Genomic DNA, 6000 nt, shown 5'->3' with positions numbered 1-6000 from the left:
CAGAGATCAAGCAAATAATCACTGAACCAAGATGACTGTGCCTTAGGAGGGCGTGACCTTAAAAGAGGAGGCGCAATCTTATCAAGTGTGGTTTTAAGCGTTAAATTTAGACTATCCGCGAGGATGTCCACTGATTTAGCATTCTCCACATTCAAAGCTAAAATATCAGGTAGTCTGGCCTCAAGTTCAGTCATAGTTGAGGGTTTAATACGACGCTACAGTAGTGGACAAGGTTATTGTTCCACTAAACGTGGCAGCGTAAATGTAAACCTGATAAGTGAATGGTCAGAGACTATAGATGCAAGAGGCAAAATGTCAATATTTGTGACAGCAAACCCATGTGCAAGAACCAGATCCTGGGTATTTCCACTAATGTGTGTCGGGTTCTGAATGCATTGCTGGAATCCTAAAGCATCCACAATTTGCATAAATGCTTTGCTAAGGGGATCAGAGGGCTTATTTATATGAATATACTGACTCAAGTCTGCAGGAACTGCCTTCAGCCAGCTTCACACCCGTGTTTTCAACAACAGAGACCTTTGATACAAGATGAATATCCCGGTCTACAAAGCCATCATCATGCCAACCCTGCTGTACAGATCCGAGACCTGGATCACCAACCGCCACCACCTGAAGACCCCACAGCAACCCTCCCAACACTGCCTGAGGAGTATCCTGCACATCAGGTGGTGGGAAGACTACATATCAACATCCTACATACCAACAAACATTTCTGCTGCTTTGAAGGTCCCAATGAGCACATTGGCCTCCATCATCCATAAATGGATGAAGTTCAGATCCACCAGGACTCTTCTTAGTATAAAGTTAAAAATGGACTCTTGCCTCAACATGTCCAGGAGCTGTTTAAAATGAGAGAGTCCAGTTATAATTTGCGTGGAACTTTGGTATTTCATAGAAGAAAGATTTGAACTACTGCTAAAGGTCATTGTGTTTCCGTAAAGGGTGTTAGAGTGTGGAATGATTGTTTAGATTGTATTAAAGTATCTAGTACATTGGCTTGTTTTAAAAGACTGTATAAAAATAATATATTAACTTGTTATAGTTTGAGTAATTAAGTAAATTGCCTGTGTGGCTATTTTTTGTTTGTTTGTCTGTGGTATTACTTTGTTTGTTTCACTGCGTTACATTGTTGACTGGTAATTGTTTTTCGTGTTTATTTTTTGTTTGTACACAGAAACTGATGTACGGGGTGGGCGTTTATAAGCTTTTGCTTCTGCCCACACCCTTTCAGCCGCACTAAATTGGTAAATTGTTTGAGTTTTGTTCTATATGTTTTAATTTTTGTTTTCTCTTGACTTGTTTTGTAAATGAGAGATTTTGTTCGTGTGTGCTGAATAAACCATTCTTTCATTCATTAATTCAATCAAGAGTCGGCAAGATCCGGACATGGTGAAATTTCTGGCATTTTAGCTTGGAAACTACTGTCAGAAGACACCGTTTAAACAGCGGGTCATTGCAAATCACATTTAAATGAGCTGATAATTAGGTTTGACAGAGTACAATCATTTTGAGATGTAAATTATGAGAAACGTAAATTACCAAGATCTTCTGAACTTCAAATGTTCATAACCCTCTTCATATTTGGCATGGAATAAATATTTGAACACCATTTTGAAGGTCTCTTTCAGCTCTTTCCAACCACACCATTTCGGTTACAATTCCTTTGACTTCATTTTTTTTGTCACATACTCTATATGTGTGTGTGTGTGTGTGTGTGTGTGTGTGTAGGAATAGGAATGGATAGGATATAGGAATAATATATATATAGTAAAACAATATGTATTTGGGGGTTATTTTGTAGAGCCAGGCTGCAGAGGTTGTTGCTTGTTTCTCAATGATCTGGCAACATGAGGAGGCTCGGATACCAGACGTGGCGTCGTCACTAATCACCCCCCATACAGGCACTTCAGCCTTGCACCGGGCGGATGCGCGAACGCCTCGTATTTCTGTGGACCTTTAGACGTTTATGTTGTTGCGTGTGGCGTTTGTTCCCCAGCATACGGCGTCTCGTCATCTTTTGGGCGGACTGAATGACCGAACACGCTGAAGGCTCGGACTGTGGAACAGAACCGAGCTGACACCAGAATATCCATCTCAGTCCGACAGCCGACTGGTAAGTTAACGGAGACGTCTGGTCAACAAGACTTGGTTAGAAATTCAGGCAGACCGCCATCTATGCTTTAAATTAACGGCTGCGGGCAGTTTGTCTACAGTTTGTGTGTGTTTTTATTTTGCTGTTCTTCTGATGCAATCTTTGTGTAATGAGGAATCGCGCGCACCTGCCACGCGCTCAAAAAAAATCTACTTTTGTCTTCTGTACACGCTTTAAATGCACATTTCTGTATCACTACATGTACCAATGAGTTAAAAAAAAACAAACACTTTTTTTCTTTTTTGTAAAAAAGAAAAAAAAAAATCTGTTTCTTTAAAATGGTAGAATAATCTTACCCAGCGCTAGGGGGCGTATTTTCTAACAAATGATTCGTCCTACCTCCAGTGTTGCCAGTTTTACAGTAATTGTTACATTTTATTGTAACTAGAATGGCACTCCATTGAGACCACGCCTCCTCCATGGTCTTCTTTAATTTAAATTAATTGTCAAAGCTAATTGGAGTCCACTCTTGTGGATTGCTCATATACATTTTTATCCACCAGATCTTGATTATTATCTGGTTCCCATGATGCACTGAGTGTTTCTTTCTCTTTTTGCTCTGTATGCACCACTCTGCATTTAATCATTAGTGATTGATCTCTGCTCCCCTCCACAGCATGTCTTTTTCCTGGTTCTCTCCCTCAGCCCCAACCAGTCCCAGCAGAAGACTGCCCCTCCCTGAGCCTGGTTCTGCTGGAGGTTTCTTCCTGTTAAAAGGGAGTTTTTCCTTCCCAATGTTGCCAAGTGCTTGCTCACAGGGGGTCGTTTTGACCGTTGGGGTTTTTACGTAATTATTGTATGGCTTTGCCTTACAATATAAAGCGCCTTGGGGCAACTGTTTGTTGTGATTTGGCGCTATATAAATTGATTTGATTTGATTCTACGCTAACGTAAAGCTATGGATAGCCAGTCTTGCATTCCTAGATGCTCACCTTTGATCCTAATCATGACCTTGAGCCAGATTGCTCACCTTGAATTCTTCTCTTATTTATTTGATACTGATGGTTAACTTTTCTTTTGATATTTGATCCTCATCAATCATCATCCTATATTCTGATTGCTTAAGTGTGACCCAGAACCATTTTTGTTTATACTTATCACTGAACTTTGAACTTGACTTTGAACTCTGTGTTCCTGTTACTCTTTTGTTAATTTAGGACCTGATTGATGAATTGTGACCTTGATTACTGCCCTTTGAAGAATGCTGACTTTTGATCCTGATCACTGACATTGGGTCTTGAATACTTAACTTTGATCTTGAATGGTAAACTTTGAACCAGTTGTCCTTTATATTTTTCACTTAACTTAGATCTGATCACTCATTTTTAATCATGTACCTGACCTTTGCCTGCTGAACTTTGATCCCGATTGCTTTGCTGTGATGTTAACCACTCTCATGATCACTAAACTTTGATATTGCCCTTTAACCATCATTGCTCCTGATTGCTTAATGTTGATCTTGAACAGCCAGTGTTGAACCACAACTTATTTTTGAGACGGTTCTCTGAACTTTGATCTTGACTGTTCATCTTTGATTGCGTTCATTCTGACCTATGATCCTGATTGCTAAACTCAGATCATAATTACTTGGCTCTGATCTTGTTCACCAACCTTTGATCTCAAACACCTATTTTTGTTCTTGGTTATGAACCTAGATTCTGATCTTTGAACTTGATCACTCTTCTTCGGATCATGTTTCTGAATTGTGGTCCTGATTGCTGATGTTATTTCTTGATTGGTGAACTTGATTACTGTCATTTGAACCTGAATGCTGATTTTTAATCCTGATCATTGACCTTGGATCCTCCTTGCTTTATCTTTGAGCTTGGTCACTAAGCTTTGAATGACAATTATTTTTTATGATTGCCGAACTTTGATCTTGATCTTTGAACCTGATCACTCATTTCTTATGTTCCTGACATTTCTTCCTGATTGCTGAACTTAGTTCCTGATTGCTTAGCTGTAATCTTAATTGTTCTCCTTTGATTCTGACTTTGATTGACAACCTTTAAATCAGAACACTTATTTTTGATCCTGTTGCTGAACATCGGTCTTGAGTGCTGAACTTGGATCTTGACCTTTATCCTAATTGCTTAGTTGCTGGTCTTCTTTAGACCTGAACACTGATATATTTTAAAAACCTATTTGCAAAACTTTGATGCTGACCTTTGAGCCTGTTTGCTTAACTGGGATCCAGATCGTCCAGCTGTGGACTTGATTATTCTCATTTGAACCTGAATCAGTGTTTTTTGATCCTGATCAGTGTTCCTTGAGCTTGATCGCTGAAGTTGGATCCTGATTACTTTAATCTTGCATTCGGGGTTTACAGTCATGTGTCCAAAATCTTTTGGAACCACTGATGAATGAAAGCATTCAATGATTACACATTCTGACCACAAGGGGGCAGTATTTCACTACAAATCTACTGATTATGATGAATTAAACTTTAATTGAAACTTTACTAAAACATCCCTGTGACCGCCCTCACTGTCGTACTTACAGGTCTTACTGACAGAATATGTGCTAATTAGCGGCATGATGGATCGCTAAATTAATGTCTTCTCTGAGGCGTTCTACCAGCTAGCCAGTCAGCTCACAGTTAGTTTGCTGAGTATACGAAGTATCGCCGTGTTGTCACTTATAACTAAAGCTTTAGTCTACATAACTACATACGAGTATATTTTTAGTGTGTATGTGCATGTATACATTTATTTTCTTTATGTGCTCCCCCGACCCCTGCAGGTGAAAACGATTTTTATAAATATACCATTATATAATGATGATGATAATTATTATTAATTGGGCGTGTACATTGGTCCTTTGGATGGAAAAAAAGATTTTATTTTGGTTAGGTTTGGTGAATGATAAAGATCAGAGGTCAAGGTCAAAGGTGACTTCAGATAGTTCACTGTTAGTAGTGCAGCAGACAACTGAAACAATCCTGCAAATGGTGATAGAAGCAACAAATTCGGGACAAATACTCCTTAGACATTACTTTAAAAAAAGATTGGCCATTTGAATGTTCAATAGACAGCCAGGTAGGGGTCAGTTAAAGAATTACACAAGGATCAGAATTAAATGCTCCAATCATATTGAAAACTACACCACATTATTTGTCTGAGCATAAAGATTCCAAAAAGGTATAGTTTGGACTATCTGACTGAATGTTATAGAGTTATGGGGTAAAAACAGCAAAATTGGTGACAAAGGTCAATTCAGGTTGTACAAGGGTCGAAAGATAAAGTTGCTCCAATTTTAGTAAAAAGTGGTGCAAATTATTGGTTGAGCTAATAGGATTAATAAATGGGATAGTTTTGACTGTATTGAATGTTTGGTCTCCAAAGTAAGTCAAACAATGTCGACGTCCATTGGATTGTATGACATGTGACATATGTTACCCCGTAACATGAACTGAGCATGACACATGATGCAAACTGTTACTTTTTAAAACCTGATTAACTCAACCAATAATTTGCATTTTTTTATTTATTTATTTATTTTTTTTACCAAAATTAGAGCAACTTAACTTTTGACTCCTGTACAAACTGAAACTGACCTTTGTCACCATTCTTGCTGTTTTTTTTTCCCCATAACTCCATATCATTCAGTCATAGATAGTCCAAACTATACCTTTTAGGAATCTTTGTGATCAGACGGTGTAGTAGTAGTATGGTATAGTTTTCAATATGATTGGAGCATCTTTTAATTTTGACCCCTACCTGACTGTCCACTGAAAATTCAAATAGCCAATCGTTGTTTTCAAAAGAGTAATGTCTAAGGGGGGAGGGGGGAGACCCTTGTTCAGCACAAATACTTAAGAGGTTCGA

At 38.5% G+C, this 6000-nt stretch overlaps 1 protein-coding gene across 1 annotated transcript in view; it reads left to right on the top strand.

Moving 5' to 3' along the window:
- The first annotated feature begins 1965 nt into the window (after positions 1-1965).
- Positions 1966-6000, top strand: part of dusp14 (dual specificity phosphatase 14) — a 29479-nt gene continuing 25444 nt past the window's right edge. Inside the window, exon 1 of the mRNA XM_034169195.1 lies at positions 1966-2134. The gene's annotated coding sequence lies outside the window, so the exon portion shown is untranslated. The remainder of the gene's footprint in view (positions 2135-6000) is intronic.

This window comes from Thalassophryne amazonica, chromosome 4 (genome assembly GCF_902500255.1).
Source record: "Thalassophryne amazonica chromosome 4, fThaAma1.1, whole genome shotgun sequence".
Classification (NCBI taxonomy): Eukaryota; Metazoa; Chordata; class Actinopteri; order Batrachoidiformes; family Batrachoididae; genus Thalassophryne; species Thalassophryne amazonica.
The sequence above is the reverse complement of the archived record's forward strand: the minus strand, read 5'-3'. Positions and strand labels throughout refer to the sequence as shown.